Consider the following 20587-nt stretch of genomic DNA (forward strand, 5'->3'; position numbering starts at 1 on the left):
CCAGGGGGAACCGCTAGAACCGCGACCCCTTAACAGCATGGTGCCAGAAGTCCCAGTAGAGACTGTGCCAGACCCTGAGCCTGGAACCGTGGCCTGGATGAAGGCCCGGGTGATGCAATTCCACCGGCGTCAGCAGGATCAGATCTTCCGGATGATGGAGCAGTGGACTAATGAGGTGGAGGAGCTGATTACAACTACCCCGATGTACGGAGGGGAAATGGATGTAGCGGAGTCGACTGGTGACCCAAGTCCCTATGTCCTACCAGGACCGGCCGCTGCGGCTGAGGGGCCCGGCCTAGTCTCGGCCTATGCATCACCCTTGCCGTTACTTATGGGGCGCCTCAGTGTAAGCTCGCCTGATCTGCTGCACTGTGCTACCGCAGAAGGGTCTGAAATGCTGGATGCTGGAGGCCAGGAGGCTGCGACAGCTGGCGGCAACCCGCCTGACGCAGGAACAAGAGATGACGACTCCTGCCCCAGCCCCGGGTCCGCTGTTGAGTTGGAAGAGGCAAAGGAGCGTGCCCGTTATGTTGGAGGTCCAATGGTCTTCCAGACCCAGCGTACCGGTGGAAATGGGTACCGGGTGCCCCTGTCACAGCAGGCATGTCAGTGCATGTTTGATATGCTGGTGGAGGGTGATGGATCCGCTCTAGCTGAAAGTCCGGAGTAGGGCAGCGGATGCCCGCTGCAGCAGTCCCCGTTGGGACCACCTGTGTGTATGTTTGAAAAAGTTTGTTGAAAAAGAATGATAACCAAAAATGATTACCGAAGTTTCATCAGATTGTCTACAATCGTGATTGAGGGAAAACCGGCCGTTGCCGGCACCGTTGTCCCCGTGGGGACCGTTTGAAAAAGTTGCATGGAGAACTTTCCATGGACAAGCCCGTGAACTTGCAGGGCAACCACAAACGTTAGTGGCTTGTAAATAAGTTGTTTTACCGTTACCGTTTCCGCAGTTGCCGCCTCCGGAAAGGCAGGTTGGAGGGAGGGCCCTCAGCAGAGCAGGCTGGGGCCCAGCCACCAAAGGAACTGGTGGCTACCCTCTGGAGGGGAAGGACAGATCCCGCTCGGGTGACTTGTGCTGGACTTGGGTAAAGGGGTGCTGCCTGGGTTTTAGGGGCAGCATCAGGGCCAGGTTGCTTGGGTGGGAGAGAGCGGAAACCGTAGCCGTAAACCGTTTTGCAACGTTTAAGAAATGTGCCTCCCGTTGTGGGATGATGTTATGTTACAGTTTACCTTTTATACTTTTACAGAAAATAAAACCGGTGTTGGACGGGCAGCCCGCGGACGGTCTGCATTTTGCTAAGGGGGAATGTGACGCCCTGGGCAAGCCAGGGGTCACAGGTCATCACACCACCACACCCTACACCCCAGTTAGGAACACCAAGGCTACCAAAATCCTTGTTGCTTTCCTCCAGGGGCTGATGTTCACACCAGGGGGTGGGCCAGGCGGTTGGCTCCGCCCACCGAGGAGTACACAGCCCTGGAGGCGGGAAGAACCAGGCAGTTTAGCTCAGGCAGAGCTTGAGTGAGGAGGAGAGTCAGTTTAGGGGAGTGAAGTAGAAGGAAGTAGTAGTGGAGTTAAAGAGAAAAGCTGAAGTAACAGAAAAGGAGTAAAAGTGAGAGTAGTAAAGCCTGAAGTTGGTCCGGCTGTGTGCCAGGACAGTGTCAGCAAGGTCAGCAGACGGCGGTGACAGTCCGCAGGGGTGACTGCTCGGAGGTTGCTGGAAGGACCGCGGACGGGTAGTGGCCCGGCGGTCTGGAGCAGTATACGAAGAACAGTCAGCACCAGGGCAGGGGCCTCTCGGACCCCGGCAAGGCTAGGAGTCGCCGTGAATTTGCCAAATCCGTCAGTGAAGGGGACGTCTGTCTCCAAACAACCAAGTCCCGATTGAAGGCAACAGTCCAACCATTGAGGAGAGACACCGCCACCGCCAGGGCACCAGTTTCTCAGGGCCAGCGCCTGCGGGCAAAGTAGGGCTCCTCCGGCCCATATCCAAGCCGGGGAGCGGGTTACCGATGGGAACCCATCGCTACCAACACAGAAACATTAGGTGCAGGAAAAGGGACATCACCGTCACCTACTGGGGAAAAAGCAAGTGCAGCCGTCCGTGGGAACCGTCTTTCCAGCCGTGTGTTTTACCGAAAAACTGTGTCAACGTCTCAGGCTGAGTGAGTACCACAGTGCCGCAAGGCACAGCGCTGCCCCCGCGTCCCTGCGCCCACCAAGCCCTGCATCACCCACCTCATCACTGGGCCCCGGGATCACCAACCCCTACCCACGGAGGGGCAACAAAACAACTGGCTGCTCCATACCATCCTTCCCGGGATCCCCATACAGAGCAGCGGTGGTGTCAACAAATCACCACAACCGTGGGTGGCGTCACAGACAATAACCAATCCCTACACCCAAAACCCCCTTTCACTCACGGGCGAGGAGCGCCGCTAGAGTCCCCGGGATCCGGCCCATCGCTCGAGCCACCGAGCAGCGGCAGGCTGCAGCAGCCGCGGCAGCCGGACCCGAGCAGCAGTGGGAGAGCGCGGCGTCCCCTCCTCCGCCCGCAACAACTTGGCGTCACGAACAGGATCTTACCGCTCTGCCGTTGGGTAGAGGTGCGCCTTGTAACCGCCGGAGGTGTCCGGCTGAAAAATTTCGGAAGTCGCCATATTTGGCGCGAAAAGTTCCCGCTCGAGCGTCTTCTCGAGTAGCAGAGGCGCGAAGGCCAAAACTCCGCCCCAATAGAGGAGGGGCTGGAAAGAAGCTAAGGGGGACGCGATGGCGGCTGGCTGCATGTGAGCGCAGCTATAAAAGCAGAGACGCCAGGACTCTGCAACAATACCGGGTTCCTGGAAGGCACGATTGCCAAGATGTACAACCCAACTCCCAACAAGGAAGCCCCCGCGCCCGGCATGGCGACGTGGTTGAGGGACCGGACCGTCCCGCTGAGTAATCGTCTGCAGGCCCAGATGCAACTCCACCTGGAGGAGTGGGAGACCGACATGGCGGACGTGGTGGCTGCTATGTGGAGACGCGAGGTGGAAGAGGATTTGGAGGAGCGGGTAAGCGACCCACGCCCCTGTATTCCTGAGGGATCGGCCATTGAAGCTGAGGGGCCCGGCCGGCTTCCGCTCATCCTGCCTCTCTCCCCGCTACCCGTGATAGCTGCTGCCGCTCCGCCATTAGGCCCGCTACCTGCCCAACCGGTAGCGATACCCTGCCCAGACTCTCCGGTGGACCAGCCGGCTGCAGACGTCCAGAACGTCCCTGAAGTACACCAGGGGGAACCGCTAGAACCGCGGCCCCTTAACAGCATGGTGCCAGAAGTCCCAGTAGAGACTGTGCCAGACCCTGAGCCTGGAACCGTGGCCTGGATGAAGGCCCGGGTGATGCAATTCCACCGGCGTCAGCAGGATCAGATCTTCCGGATGATGGAGCAGTGGACTAATGAGGTGGAGGAGCTGATTACAACTACCCCGATGTACGGAGGGGAAATGGATGTAGCAGAGTCGACTGGTGACCCACGTCCCTATGTCCTACCAGGACCGGCCGCTGCGGCTGAGGGGCCCGGCCTAGTCTCGGCCTATGCATCACCCTTGCCGTTACTTATGGGGCGCCTCAGTGTAAGCTCGCCTGATCTGCTGCACCGTGCTACCACAGAAGGGTCTGAAATGCTGGATGCTGGAGGCCAGGAGGCTGCGACAGCTGGCGGCAACCCGCCTGACGCAGGAACAAGAGATGACGACTCCTGCCCCAGCCCCGGGTCCGCTGTTGAGTTGGAAGAGGCAAAGGAGCGTGCCCGTTATGTTGGAGGTCCAATGGTCTTCCAGACCCCGCGTACCGGTGGAAATGGGTACCGGGTGCCCCTGTCACAGCAGGCATGTCAGTGCATGTTTGATATGCTGGTGGAGGGTGATGGATCCGCTCTAGCTGAAAGTCCGGAGTAGGGCAGCGGATGCCCGCTGCAGCAGTCCCCGTTGGGACCACCTGTGTGTATGTTTGAAAAAGTTTGTTGAAAAAGAATGATAAGCAAAAATGATTACCGAAGTTTCATCAGATTGTCTACAACCGTGATTGAGGGAAAACCGGCCGTTGCCGGCACCGTTGTCCCCGTGGGGACCGTTTGAAAAAGTTGCATGGAGAACTTTCCATGGACAAGCCCATGAACTTGCAGGGCAACCACAAACGTTAGTGGCTTGTAAATAAGTTGTTTTACCGTTACCATTTCCGCAGTTGCCGCCTCCGGAGAGGCAGGTTGGAGGGAGGGCCCTCAGCAGAGCAGGCTGGGGCCCAGCCACCAAAGGAACCGGTGGCTACCCTCTGGAGGGGAAGGACAGATCCCGCTCGGGTGACTTGTGCTGGACTTGGGTAAAGGGGTGCTGCCTGGGTTTTAGGGGCAGCATCAGGGCCAGGTTGCTTGGGTGGGAGAGAGCGGAAACCGTAGCCGTAAACCGTTTTGCAACATTTAAGAAATGTGCCTCCCGTTGTGGGATGATGTTATGTTACAGTTTACCTTTTATACTTTTACAGAAAATAAAACCGGTGTTGGACGGGCAGCCCGCGTACGGTCTGCATTTTGCTAAGGGGGAATGTGACGCCCTGGGCAAGCCAGGGGTCACAGGTCATCACACCACCACACCCTACACCCCAGTTAGGAACACCAAGGCTACCAAAATCCTTGTTGCCTTCCTCCAGGGGCTGATGTTCACACCAGGGGGTGGGCCAGGCGGTTGGCTCCGCCCACCGAGGAGTACACAGCCCTGGAGGCGGGAAGAACCAGGCAGTTTAGCTCAGGCAGAGCTTGAGTGAGGAGGAGAGTCAGTTTAGGGGAGTGAAGTAGAAGGAAGTAGTAGTGGAGCTAAAGAGAAAAGCTGAAGTAACAGAAAAGGAGTAAAAGTGAGAGTAGTAAAGCCTGAAGTTGGTCCGGCTGTGTGCCAGGACAGTGTCAGCAAGGTCAGCAGACGGCGGTGACAGTCCGCAGGGGTGACTGCTCGGAGGTTGCTGGAAGGACCGCGGACGGGTAGTGGCCCGGCGGTCTGGAGCAGTATACGAAGAACAGTCAGCACCAGGGCAGGGGCCTCTCGGACCCCGGCAAGGCTAGGAGTCGCCGTGAATTTGCCAAATCCGTCAGTGAAGGGGACGTCTGTCTATGTTAATTAGGCCTATGACTAGTCGTAGGGACTTTGTTTCCCCAGACTAGTCGGCGCTCTTTCCATGTTATCACGACCTAATGGGCATGATAACATGATTTCCTCAAGTCGGCATCACCATCTGCTTCTGAAAATCACGTGCACGCGTGCATCTCATTTCGGCCGCTTCAGTATGCCTTTGAAGCCGAGTGTACGCTTCATAGAATACGTATGTGTGAGCCATCTTCTGAATGGTCCAGTTATGAACAGTGCACCTAATGAAGCTGGGAGCATCCACCCTACTTCTGAGGTGCAATGACATGGTCAAAAAGAGCTGCGTGTTTGTACGAGATTTCCAGGATCTGGCGCTGACGCGGGCTCGTGGAAATCATGTTATAACGCCCACAGGGAAAAGGGGCTGGCTAACTCTGGAGAACTAATGCCCCTGCGACTAGTTAAGGCAATAATTAGCATAGCGAAAGTGATTTTATGAGTTTTTTTTAATGAATAGCATTATACAGGGCTGGTTAGGAAGGGAATTTGGCCATACAGCTATGAACGCTGCTGGCTGGAGGGCATAGGGGACCCTTTAAGGCATGCAGAACTTAGTATACTTGCTCAGGTGTCACATTACAATGTATGGAACTTATTTCCAGTCATTTCTTCTTTGGGTGTACGATGTGTGAAGATGATGTAAATCATATTAAATTTCCCCTCGCAATATCCAAAGAAAAATCTAGAATATATTTTAGAGGTAAATGACAAAAAAAATGGATTTGTCTCGTTCAAGTGATAATAACAATAAACATGACCAGATAATTTAAAAAAATATATAAACCGTATATAAAAGCTAAATATACAGTATTATAAACTGACATCTTTTTAACATGATTTTACAAATATAGTCTCCTGCATCTCGGTGTTTCAACATATATGCAAATGAATAAAACAAACATGCAAATAGTATGTATTTCATTTGCAGCGTCTTTCTTTATTGTGGGTAACATTTTCTTTTAATGTGATCTGGAGATGGTGTGGGCACAGATAGTATCTCCGAGCAGTGGTGTGATCACAGAGGTCGTGTCTTGTGAGGGTTACTTAGTGGGAGAAGGTTATTGTAGCCGGACTACTATATCTGGGTCAGTGAAGACGTATGCTTGGTTACTTATGTTCACTACTTGAATAATTCAGCATGACAAGATTTAACTCTTTGTTTGCATTATTACTAACCTTTTTTTTTCCCTCCTACTTTTTGGGCAACAGACAACACTGCTTGCATCATTGGGCTGAGATTTAAATAGCTATACATAACATGCTTCTCCTGGATACACAGCACCCAATGGGTCATCACGTCAGCTGCTCCCTACCTATCATCTCAGTTAAGCCACTTCTTCTCAGCCAGTAGCAGGAGCGGCCTGAAATCAGACACAGACCAATGGCTTTGCTGTCACTAAGGGAGGGAAATACAGAGAGCTATTGAAGGTCTGTGGTATGTGTCAGAGCTTTTTGTTGTAGAGCTGTGAATTTGCTTTTTGTGCTGATTTCACAAAAGAATAGCAAAATCTGTTTTCGAACTTCTTCACGCTTAGACAAGACAGACCTCTGCACGGTTCATCCAAAATGAAAACGTTTATAACAAATTATGTTAAAGCTCGGTTTTAAAAAATGAAGAGACGGTTTTCTGCTTGGTTAACTATGTATTTTCCTCTTGCGAAAAAGGCTACTTAAGAGGAAAGGCTGCTGTTACATGATGTGTTAACATTCTTAATTCACAAGTCTCAAATATGTGCGTCTACATCTACTGCATTCACCTTCAATACATCTGAAAGTAATGAGCCAGCGAAGGAGATGAGATTTTTATAGGAAAAATAATTCCACAGTACCCTAACATCTCGAGTATAACATCGTGCGCTACAGAATAATATACGGGATTTTCTGACAAAGCTACGACTACAATTATTAATTATATAAAGTACGACCTTTTTGGTTGCACTTGCCAAACCTTTGCTATTCTTAGTCATCTAATATTCTCTTAGGAGTATTTTGCGTCAATACTTTTCATACTCAGTGCTATGAATACAGATACACAATTTTGTTGACCGAGCATAAAGGTAGAATTTACAAAGAAGAAAAGAAAGAATAAAAAATGAAGAACCGGTCAGACTTTCTAAGTAGAAAATACATTCATATCACAATATCCAATACATCACGCAAAACGTTAGACAGTGGGATGACTTAAGTGCTAAGGGGTTAAACTTACTGGTTAATAAAACATCGTTCTAGAAGAAAAACACTTGCATGGAACATGTGACGATTGAGAATTCATAGGCTGGACGTTAATTAAAATATTAAGAAAAGCAAAGGCTATGAATTATTTATATAGTATCGCTTCACACATATAATCTTGCTAGTATATTTTTTCTAAAACTTGTATGCTATTTGATCATGGGCATTAACCAGTTAACGGAAAGGCAAAATTAGTATGCAAATATGAAGTGATGATGATAGTACAAACCTGAATTAGCCTTGTTTTTTATTTTTTCTATTGTTTTCTGGTTTTGTAGTGATCAAAACTAATTGGGAGACTGGTTCAGAATGAGTCCCTGTCTTTCTATGTGTTGCAGGCAATTTCTCACAATTTGGAGACATAAAGTATTGGATTTAAGTTCATGCTGCATAAAATAGAACATCAACATCCAATTATATTGGAAAGAAGATGGAATGCATGGGGTTAAATTATAAAGGGAATATAAGATCTCGGCATCTCGGTAGAGTGCCGGTAAAATAAAACCTCTACGTTTACCCGATTAGAAACGGAGGCGGCAAAGTGATAATCCCTTAGATCCATACATCTACTAATATAAATATGTTGGGTTAACTCATTATATTCTGTAATATAGATTATATAAGGGTTGAATATAATCTGCATTTATGTCACATTTATATTACTGTTGTTACTCAGCTTGCATACAGACTGTGATGGATATATGTATATGCATTTTTAGAAATTGAAAGTAAAAACTATTACAAATCGTGTCCTAGGCTGCCAAATTATATCTTATCTCAAACACAGGGATATGTATTTTTTTACAGAGTTGGTAACTCCAATATTTCACAATCGGTAAATTACAATTATCTACTTCCCCACAAACTTTTGGATGCATCTAGCATACAACGGGAAGCGTAATTATGTGCCATAATGGTGAACCAAGCAATGAGGGAATGACATTGTTATTGGTAATAATATATGCAGAATTAATGGTAAGACATTAATACTGTTGTGTACTCTACTAAGAAGAACAAAAAATCTTATATGCAGGTCCAATATATTATCCGGGAAACGTTCTATATTATAACATGAGTGGAAATGTATATATTGATCAGATAGTTCACACTGTATTAAACAGAAGGGTGTGATAAAAACCATCAGTTATTTGGTATAGTTTGAGTCTGCATGCCGGTTGCACAGAGATCTTGGTTACTGCCGATATCTAACTGGTTAAATACGTTAGAGATGTTATTTTTTATATGTTTAGGGATGAATATATTTGTTAGGACTAAATCATTACAGACAGGCAATATGATAAAAGAGATACATAGAATATATTTTTTTTTGAGTGAGGATGGGCATTAACACTAGAAGTCCCAGAGAAGGGTCATTTAACATTTCTACCTTTGGAACCCAGAGACGGGTCGAATGACCTGAAGGATTTTAGCTAACATCCTATAATCACCATCTTTTGTTCTGTAATTAAGGTCATTACTGTCGCACCACAGGAGGTTGTTGTTTTCCAACCTCCTGTGGTGCGACAGTAATGGCCTTAATTACAGTTTGGACTAAGGGTCATTTGATCCTCTTTCGGGACTTCAGGGGGCAGCTCGAAATTTCTGGGACTTCTAGTGTTAAAGGCTTTGAGGAGTGTTGCCACAACAATATTGTGTTGGAATACAAGGTTTTGGATGATTGCAGGCTCACAATTGCATGCTTCTAACACATTTTCGCAAATTTTTGAAAAGTTGGATAAGAAATTAAGACATTACATGCTATGCTCTTACTGCAAAGTCAATAAAGTTTTTGTTTCCTGTAGCAAAGTGTTACTTCTCCAGTCATATTTCTTGGCTTTCTACCTATCATCATGGCTTCATCCTTGAGAACCTCCACTGCCTGATGATAGCATGGTCTATCGGTCACCTATCCCGTTGCTTCAGTGCTTGCCGTATCCTTCAAACCCAGCCACTTTGCCTTGCAGTGGCAACTAATGCAACCGAATTACATAATCTGTCTTGTGCTACTAAACCTTATCATTGTCATTCTATATGCATATAGAAGCCCCAGCACGCCAGAAGATCAGTTTCAGTTTTGGCTTGGACCGTGAAGAAGGCGGTTTTCACCGCCGAAACGCTTTGCCCGTGATGCATTTGTCCTGCATTTACTTTATGCCCTCAGCTCTGTCATATTTTTAATTTTTTCTACGAATAAAGTTACAAGTTTCATGCCACCTGGTTTTACCGATTCTTTGCTGGATCTCCTCTTTTTTCTGCATACCCAGGACTTGCTCTTAGTCTGGATCCGTGCATTATAAGAGCAAACAGTAACATTTATTACATCCTGAGTTTGGACAGGTGAACTGGTCTACACATATATTGTTTTTATATATATATATAAGGGTAGGGCCATGCAGTCAGATATTTTATGATATATACATATATATCATAAAATATCTGACTGCATGGCCCTACCCTTTTTTGAAACATGAACGGTGCCAGGATGGTAGGGTTAATCAAAAATGTTTCGACCCATCATTCCTATTATTTTCTGTTTGCAATATTTACATACAAATCACTGTAGCATTGATTATTCCCAATAATTCTGCACACATCTGATATCAATGTGAAGAAAATAGTATACAGAAAACAATACAAAACATGCTAGTGGGACTACCTGTCCATAAACAAATGCTTTAATAAGTGATGATTAGACTCAAGTTAGTAAAACCAGGGATCCTTCTCAGATAAGCCTCACGAATGGCAATGCACCAATATAAAAAATAAAATATTGACAAGGATAATTGAGATATATATCTATATATATATATAGATATATATCTAGAAAAGTAAATATAGACACATACTCAAAGCATAAAGATGATACAACTAAGAAAAACAACATTCAACCCAAGAGAGAAGGAAAATCTCTTTACCTGCTTGATATGAAAGTGCAGTCAGGGTTAATGAGAGACTGTGTGTCTTCAGTGGGAAATGCTGCTAGCAACCTCAGCTGTATATCTGTGGACAGGCTACAACAGTATCTGTATATATTGTAGTCTTCTTGCCGTACAACAGTGAATTGGGGTCAGTAAGAAACTGTCTACAGCTCAAACCGAGTGGGAGGGGAAGCAAATCATATTGAACAGTGCACAGGTCTGTGTAAAAGTCAAGCGTTGAGTGGGATTCGGAGGACAGCTGGTCCATACTGTCCACTACAAAAAAAACATACCAGAGGATTATTTCAGATACTGTCTAATTACTCATGGTTCTTTTACATGGCCATATTTCTGATTTGTGCTCATATAAATTAGACTGGATCACCGAACAGGGAATACAGAAGATATTTTCCTTTAGTGTGGTCTTCTGTTTCGGGGACTTTTGCAACATATCTGCCATATGCAGATACCCTTACTCCTAATTAATTGCCCTTTTAACACAGGTACTAAATGTATTCTACCAGTTTTGGTGACAGAACACCTCAAGTGAAGGATATATTTATCTAATCTCACATGCTTAATATTTTTCATGGATGGAACACAGGCTCATTATACTCTATGGAGCTGTTCATAAAATATATATTTTTTGACAACCATGTGTCTACAAAAAAAAAACAGACATCCTTTTTTGATCCAAGCTACGTACTAAAATCACCTTTACGAGACTATGTGTCCATAAAAAAATCATCCTTGTGCTGTCCAGTATTAAAATTGCTCTGGGCAAAAGTTTTGCAATTTATATTTTAGAAATGTGTTTTTCTTTTTTTCAAAGCAGAAAAAAACAAAAACTCATATGTCAACACAATCGCAACATCCCCATTACTTTCTCCATTGGCACAACTTTGTGCCAGTAATCTGAGATATTTCCCTAGTATGTTGCTGCCCAAAAGACATCACAGCTGAGCCTTCCATCGGATGTTTTATCAAGAGTATTCTTCTTGATATAATGATTTGATGTTGCCAAAGTGAAGAAAAAAATAGATCTATATTTTTAGCGACCCACTCTATAGCAAATCTCAGTCTACGGTACTTGAGGAGCAGAAGGACATTGTTTGTGCCTTCATTGGTGAGAATAAGGACCATTTAGATAGGTTTATATGGTGGTGATATGTTAGTGGTTATTATATTAACATGCACTAGCCACATTTATCACCATTTATATGACTTAGAGGAAGATAGGCATCAGACTGTGACTTTGGAGTAATTTGAGTCTCAGACTATTATATATTCTTCTCTTTTCAATGTTATGGTTGTGTTGAGGAAGTAGCTTTTTAGATGTATTTACAGTGGAGACTATTTATACAATAAGACTGTAAATACAGTAGACCACCAGGGCACCACGGTGGCTCAGTGGTTACTATTGTGGTCTTGGGTTCACATCCCAAGTTTGTATATTCTAAATGTGTGAGGGTTTCTTACAACACGCTAAAGACATATGAAATGTAGATTGTGAGCCCCAATGGGAAAAGTGATGGAAAATGTCTGTAAAAGGCTGTGAAATATGTATATAAGCAAACAAAATATATAATAAATGTATACAGATGTTTCTGCCTGTATACTCTCCAGAAAGGTTTTTGGGGAAACACATATAATATTATCTCACAACAACCAGTTAACGCATAGCAACGCCCGAGAGCCCTATTGGATCTGACCTATGCATGTTTTATTTTTTTTTCCAATCGCCAGATATTAAACTGCTATAAATATATTGAAAAAAAAAAAAGACACAAAGCACAATATGCATTAGGTTAGATATACAGCTGTGTTGGACCTTCCTTCATTTTTATCAGTCAATGGGGTCCATTGGTGTCTGTCATGTGGTCGATCTGATATGGAACAGAAGAACGGGATTCCTATTGCTTGTGTTTTTCCCATTGACCTAACCATTTTCCGGGAACTGTTTGTTTGTAGAACTGCCACTACAATTATGGCGAAACCACTACAAAACAAACAACACATGTATTTACATAAGATGACTTTTTGGATATAAAGCGCCACCAAGTAGATTTTCTGAGTGTAATACTTTTGATTTGTTTAAACACTGTTTACTATGTGGCATGAATCCTATGTTCACTTCTTTTACAGGTTGTTAAATGTTGTTGATGCCAAATTTGAAGTTTTTAGTCCTATTTTATTAGATATATTTTTATTACTGCATTCAAAGGGTATGTTCACAAGTGACAATTGGTATGGGTTTTTTCTGCATGAAGAACACTACATATTACGTTTGTTTTTAATGCAATTTTTGATGCTAAGCCATTTTTATATCAATGGGGAAAAACATGAGCAAAAATTCTGAAAATGTAAACAAAAAAATGCACCACAGGGCCAAAAACACACAGCAAAAAAAAAAACAAACCGTGTGGAAAAGACTATTGTAAAAGGTTACTATTTTGCCACATGAAAAAAAACTAATAAAAAGTGTGAAAAACCTTATATGACCCGTATACATTTTTCATTTTTAGAACTGTTTGAAGGATTGTGTTTTGTGGAATATGTCAGTATTCCAAAGACTTGTAAACAGGAATAGAGCACATAAATATTGTTTCTGCAAATATGGCAATTACTCAGAATGAAATAGAATAAGGCGCCACTAGCACCTACTACAAACATGCATTCTAAATGAAAAAATATGGGATAGACTGCCAAAAAATATGAAAAATATGAATTCATTATAATATGACATACATGATATCACATACGTGAGTACACCCCTCATATTTTGTAAATATTTTATTATATCTTTTCATGGGACAACACTGAAGATATGACACTTTGATACAATGTTCAGTAGACAGCTTGTATAACAGTGGAAATTTGGTGACTTCTAAATAACTCAAAAGTACAACCATTATTGTCAAGACTGTTGCCAATGAAAGTGAGTACATCCCTAAGTGAAAATGGCCAAATTGTTACCAAAGAAATATTATTTTGTGTGGCCACCATTACTTTCAAGCACTGCCCTAACGCTCTTGAATTTACTAGATCTTCACATGAGCCACTGGAATCCTCTTCCACTCCTCCATGATGACATCATGGAGCTTGTGGATGTTAGAGACCTTGCGTTTTTTCAGCTTCCATTTGAGCATGCGCCACAGATGCTCAATAGGATTTTGGTCTAGCATGTTTACCCTCAGTTCCTTTAGCAAGGCAGTGGTTGTCTTGGACGTGTGTCTTTGTACTCTTCATTTGGTTGCCACCAGACAAGCTTGATATCATCTGAACCAATTAAGTTTATCTTGGTCTCTTCAGACCACTGGACATGGTTCAAGTAATCCATGTCTGACTAAGGACTTTGATTCAGCAAACTGTCTTAAGCAAACTGTTAGCAGTTTTTCTTGTGCATCATCTTTCTTGTGGCCTTATCTGAGACAACAACCATGCAGACCAACTTGATTCAGTGTGGGGCATATGGTCTGAGCACTGACAGTCTGATGCCCACTCCTTTAACCTCTACAGCAATGCTGGCAGCACTCATATGTTTTTTGAAAAAACAACCTCTGGAAATTACGCTGAGCACAAGCACTCAACTTCTTTGGTCGACCAATCGCAAGGCCTGCTCTGAGTGGAACCTGTCTTGTTAAACTGCTATATGGTCTTGGCCACCATACTGCAGCTTAGTTTCAAGGTGTTGGCAATCTTCTTATAACCAAGGCCATCTTTATATAAAGCAAAAATTCTTTTTTAGATCCTTTCAGTATGAGAGCGTGTGTGAGTAATAACACAAAATTTACCACACCTGCACCCCATTCACTCCTGAGACCTTATAATACTAATGAGTCACATGACACCAGGGAGGGAAAATGGGTATTTGGACACAATTTGGCCATTTTTATTTAGGGGTATACTGACTGTTATTTCAAGCGGTTTAGACATTAATCCCTTCCCAACATTTTTATATAAGTAAGTGTTATGGCTGGGAAAGAATTCCTGCAAAATAACAAATGTACATCATGGCGATCACGTGGGAAAAAAACAAAAATGTAAATTGGCTGAGAAATAAGGGAATTACCCTTTCCCGACATATGACGTACCAGTATGTTATATTTTGCGGTGATTTTCTGCAAATGGACGTATTGCTCCGTCAAGGTGAACATGTGGACACAGGAACTGTGCTCATGCGTCTTCCACCAGGAGCTCAATATGTTATAGTTAAGCTCGGGCTGTCATAGTTAGGGATGATCCCTGCACTGCCCCTGGCTGTTTAACCCCCTAAATGCCACCATGAATAATAATCACAGCATTTTTGGAGGCTGGTAGAGGGCGTGCGCTCCTCCCACCTGGTCGGGACACCTTCAACATGATCACAGAGGCCTGATCGTTGCCATGGTAATGCAAGGTCGTGATGACAACCTTTGGGTCAGCCAGCTAAGGCACGCCTGTTAGACCATACCAGCAGCACTGACAGGTATAATGTATTGCTATGCTTGTGCATGGCAATACATTATACCACCGATCAGAGCAATAAAAGTTAATATCCCATATAAGGACTAAGTAAAAAAGTAAAAAAAAATGTTAAAAACTTTTTAAAAAATCAGAAAGTAAAGAACAAATAAAAATGAAAAAAAAACCCCAATAAATATATATATTTATGTAAAAACAAAGATAAACATAAAAAGTACACAAGTTTGGTATCGCTGCATCCGGAACAACACGATCTATAAAACAGTTACACTAGTTAACCCCTTCAGTGAACCGTAAAATAAAACAACGTAACAAAACGTATGTCTTTTCATCATACAACTGACAAAAAAGTAGAATAAAAGGCGATCAAAAATGGTAAATAAAAATGGTATTGCTAAAAATATCACCTTGTCCCACAAAAAAAAGGTGCCATATAGCTCAATCAGGGGAAAAAAGAAAAAGCTATAGCTCTTAGAATATCGCAAAGCCAAAATAATTTTTTTTCTGAAATTGTTTTGATGGTAAAATGGAAAAACATAAAAAAAATATAAATGTGGTATCGTAATCATACTGACCCGAAAAATAAAGCTGTCTTATAACTTTTACGACACAGTGAACGGCGTAAAAAAAATAAAAACAATTCACGAATTGCTGTTTCTTCTTGCCTCACAAAAAGTGGAATAGAAAGCAATAAAAAAATTATGAGGCCCAAAATGGTACCAGTAAAAACTACATCTCATCCTGAAAAACAAGCCCTAAACAACTAGATTTAAAAACTCAGTGATGCAAAAAACCTTTATTTTGTAAAAAAAAAAGCATTTTTTAGTGTGATAGTAGCAAAACCTAAAAAAAACTATATAAATGGGGCATCGCTGTAATCATACTGACCTGAAGACTAAAGCTGCCCTATCACATATATTACAAGGTGAACGGCGTAAAAAATAAATAAATGAAGCCAATTTTTCAACTGCTGTTGATTTGTTTATTCTGCCTCCCAAAGATCACACTAAAGGCCGCTTTACACGCTGCAATGTATCTTACAATGTGTCGGCGGGGTCACGTCATAAGTGACGCACATCCGGCATCGTAAGTTACATTGCAGTGTGTGACAGGTACATGCGATTGTGATTGAACGTTAAAACGTTCATCACATACACATCGTACCTTTCTCTAGAATTGCACATCAGATTGTTCATCGTACCCGGGGTAGCGCACATCGTAGTGTGTGACACCCCGGGAACGATGAACAGATCTTACCTACGTCCTGCGGCTCCCGGCTCACAATGCGGAAGGAAGGAGGTGGGCGGGATGTTTACTTCCCGCTCAGCTCCGCCCCTCCGCTTCTATTGGCCGGCTGCCATGTGACGCCGAACGTCCCTCCCACTCCAGGAAGTGGACGTTTGCAGCCCACATCGAGGTTGTATGGAAGGTAAGTACGCGTGACGGGGGTTAATCGTTTGTGCGGCACGTTCAACAAATTGAACGTGCCACACATACGATGGGGGCGTTGCAAATCGCATACAATATCGCATGCAAAATTGCAACTTGTAAAGCAGGCTTTAGGCACAGCTCAAATTTAGTCTGTGCTCTACGCTGAGCGCTTATACCGGGGATTACATGTAAATCTCTGAAAAATTCATGACTGAAAATTCAGTGTAATGAGACAGAGGGAGTCACTTTAAAATCCCTTCTGGAATTTTTTTGCCGCTACGCCGTTTACTGAACAGATTATAGATTTTATATTTTGATAGATCGGGCATTTCTGAACACCGCGGTACCAAATATGTTTATTTTTTTAACCCTTTCATTTTCAATGGGATGAATGGAGGGGATTTCAACTTTTAGTTTTTTATTATTTTTTAAAACTTTTTTTTACTTTTTTTAAATTTTACTACATTGTATGCAGAATTATTAGGGAAGTTGTATTTTAGAGGATTTTTTTTATTATTGATCAACAACTATGTTCTCAATCAACCCAAAAGACTCATAAATATCAAAACTTAATATTTTTGGAAGTTGGAGTGGGTTTTATTTCAGATTTGGCTATCTTAGGAGGATATCTGTTTGTGCAGGTAACTATTATTGTGCAGAATTATTAGGCAACTTAATAAAAACCAAATATATTCCCATCTCACTTGTTTATTTTCACCAGGTAAACCAATATATCTGCACAAAATTTAGAAATAAACATTTCTGATATGCAAAAATAAAACCCAACAAAATTAGTGACCAATATAGCCACATTTCTTTATGATGCCACTCAACAGCCTACCATCCATAGATTTTGTCAGTTGCTTGATCTGTTTACGATCAACATTGTGTGCAGCAGCCACCACAGCCTCCCAGACACTGTTCCGAGAGGTGTACTGTTTTCCTTCCATGTAGATCTCACATTTTATGAGGGACCACAGGTTCTCTATGGGGTACAGATCAGATGAACAAGGGGGCCATGTCATTTGTTTTTCATCTTTTAGACCTTTACTGGCCAGCCATGCTGTGGAGTAGTTGGATGCATGTGATGGAGCATTGTCCTGCATGAAAATCATGGGTTTTTTTTAACTATACCAACTTCTTCCTGTACCACTACTTGAAGAAGTTGTCGTCAAGAAACTGTCAGGAGGTCTGGGAGTTGAGCTTCACTCCATCCTCAACCCGAAAAGGTCCCACAAGTTCATCTTTGATGATACCAGCCCATACCAGTAACCCACCTCCACCTTGCTGGCATCTGAGTCGGAGTGGAGCTCTCTGCCCTTTACTGATCAAACTTCTGGCCATCCATCTGGACCATCAAGAGTCACTCTTATTTCATCAGTCCATAAAACCTTTGAAAAATCAGTCTTCAGATATTTCTTGGCCCAGTCTTGACGTTTTATCTTATGTTTCTTGCTCAAAGGTGGTCGTATTTCAGCCTTCCTTACTTTGGCCATGTCCCTGAGTATGGCACACCTTGTGTTTTTTGATACTCCAGTAACGTTGCATCTCTGAAATATGGCCAAACTGGTGGCATATGGCATCTTGGCAGCTTCACGCTTGATTTTCCTCAATTCATGGGCAGTTATTTTGCGCCTTTTTTGCCCAACACGCTTCTTGCGACCCTGTTGGCTATTTGCCATGAAACGCTTGATTGTTCGTTGATCATGCTTAAAATTTAGCAATTTCAAGACTGCTGCATCCCTCTGCAAGACATCTTACAATTTTGGACTTTTCAGTGTCCGTCAAATCTCTCTTCTGACCCATTTTTCGAAGGGAAAGAAAGTTGCCTAATAAATAAGAAACACCTTATATAGGGTGCTGATGTCATTACACCACACCCCTCCTCATTACAGAGATGCACATCACCTGATTTACTTAATTGGTAGTTGGCTCTCAAGCCTATACAGCTTGGAGTAGGACAACATGTATAAAAATCATCATGTGATCAAAATACTCATTTGCTTAATAATTCTGCACACAGTGTAGAGCACAGGATACATGTGAACTGATGTTTGTGCAGCTTTGATCAACAGAAATGCACAAGCGATCAGGCTGCTGATCCATGATGTCCCTTAGGGAGACTAGAAAAATAAATAAAAAATGTAAAAAAAAAAAGTTTTAAAGATGAAAAAATAAAAAAAGCCTAAAGGCTGTACGCACTGGGAAAATGTGTTTCTTAAGCAAAATCTGCACCCTCCGGCAGAATTCCACACCTACGGCAAAAAAATGGACCAAAATCCGCATTCAGTTTTATCGCGGTTTTGTTGCGGATTTTGTCCCTGCGCTTTTTAACCATTTATCACTGGCAAAACCAAAGGCACCTGCAGAAAAGAAGTGACATACTAGTTTTTGCTGCAGAAATTCTGCAGCAAAATCTGTAGGGGGAAAAAAACCGCAGTGTGCGCACAGCATTTTGAATTTATCATAGATTTTGCTGGGGAAGGACTGCATGAACATTATGAACAAAAACCACACCTTTTCTGCAGCAAAAACCGCTGCAAATCTGTGGGAAAAAATGCAGTGTGTGCACAGGGCATACAAGTTCAAATCACCCCCCATTCGCCCCATTGAAAATAAAACATAAAAAAATAAAAACATCTACACATATTTGGTATCGCCTCTTTCAGAAATATCAGAGCGTTAGTGGTTTTTATTTAATTATTATTATCGCTTTCAGAAATGCCCAATCTATCAAAATATAAGATCAATTAATCTGATCAGTACACAGTGTGGCGAGAAAAAAATTCCAAATCCCAAAATTACATTTTTTGGTCTCCGCAAAAATTATTTAACATGCAATAACAGGAGATCAACATATTGAATCTGCACAAAAATTGAATAATTAAAAACTTCAGCTCAAGATGCAAGAAATAAGCCATCACTGAGCCCCAGATCCCGAAAAATGAGAATGCTATGGGTCTCAGAATATGGCACAAAAAGCGCTACTCTTTTATTTTGGACCAACTTTTGAATTTTTTGAAGCCTTTAGATAAAAGTAAAAATATACATATTTAGTATCTATGAACTTGCACCGACCTGAGGAATCATACTGACACATCAGTTTTACTATATAGTGAACATGGTGAATAAAATACTGTATATGCGAATAGACAAAGGTTAAAAACATGGAGAATGCAATGCGGAAGATATCTTAGACTACACGGAAGGAAGCAGTACAACATAAGTGGAAAATAAATGTTTAAAAATGTATACTATTAAACCCCTAAAATGCTACAAAAGTACCATGAGCAAGTCATTGAAATTATTAGCCCACAGAAAGTAGAATGAAATAGTAATCTTAGAAGATACATTACCATTAATAATGTACACTGGGTACACAATTATTAGACAATTTGTATTATTGGTGAATAATTTTATTATTGACCAACTACAATGATGACAGTTAATCCAACAGGTTAACAGTCTGTTTCTTAATCTTTTTTTTTTTTTAACTATATTTTTATTCAAATTTTTCAATAACATAACACTGGCATAAGCGAATTCAGCATTGCAAATTCAACATTACATTGTCATGTTTGATCATCCCAAATTCCATACCAATTTTTAAAATCAATAACCGTAACATGGCAAGATAAAGCAAAGGAAAGCAGCGACCCCTTAACCCATCATTCTTATCATTCCCCCCATTGAACCCTTGTGAACATGGTAATGACATACAATAAAGAAGTCCCACTCAAATCGGTTATTTCCCCCTCTCCTTTTAGTCAGCTTTCAGCCTTTCCTCCCCCACCTCCAAGCCATCCAATGTATCCTTCAATTTTTCAGTATGATACCAGACTGTGTCTTTGAAAGGTGACATAATCCTGACTATCTCCTCCCGAGTACAATAGGCCAGTATGAATTTCTTCCATTTGTTAAAGTGCTGTCGTATTCTATCCGCCCTCCTTTCTGCATCCAATCCTTCTATTTCAAGAAGATGCATGAGCTGACCCAAGATCTCTTCAATCGCGGGGACCCTAGACTCCAACCAATTTTTTAGTATCGCTCTCTTGGCTGCCAGAAGTATCACATGTATAAGTCTGGGTGGGTTAGTCATCTTCCCTTTGGTATCGTTCCCCTCCTCCCAATGGTGAAAAATAGCGAACCCAGGTGAGAGCCGAACTTCAAGACCCCACACCTTTTGTATACAACTTTTGATCTGTGACCATAATGGACTCAAATGGGGGCAGGACCACAACCCATGAAGGAGATCAGTTCCACTACTCTTACACTTAGGGCAATACGTAAGCCTGTCTGGCTTTGTTGCTGATGGAGGGAGATTAAAACCATAAATTGCCTTGTGCATAATTCTAAATTGG

At 42.7% G+C, this 20587-nt stretch overlaps 1 protein-coding gene across 1 annotated transcript in view; it reads right to left on the reverse strand.

Moving 5' to 3' along the window:
- The window catches only part of ARMC2 (armadillo repeat containing 2), a 272150-nt gene extending 261620 nt beyond the window's left edge, over window positions 1-10530 (reverse strand). The window contains exon 1 of the mRNA XM_075338362.1: window positions 10329-10530. The gene's annotated coding sequence lies outside the window, so the exon portion shown is untranslated. The remainder of the gene's footprint in view (window positions 1-10328) is intronic.
- Window positions 10531-20587: the final 10057 nt, after the last annotated feature.

Source organism: Anomaloglossus baeobatrachus, chromosome 3 (genome assembly GCF_048569485.1).
Source record: "Anomaloglossus baeobatrachus isolate aAnoBae1 chromosome 3, aAnoBae1.hap1, whole genome shotgun sequence".
In the NCBI taxonomy this organism is placed as follows: domain Eukaryota; kingdom Metazoa; phylum Chordata; class Amphibia; order Anura; family Aromobatidae; genus Anomaloglossus; species Anomaloglossus baeobatrachus.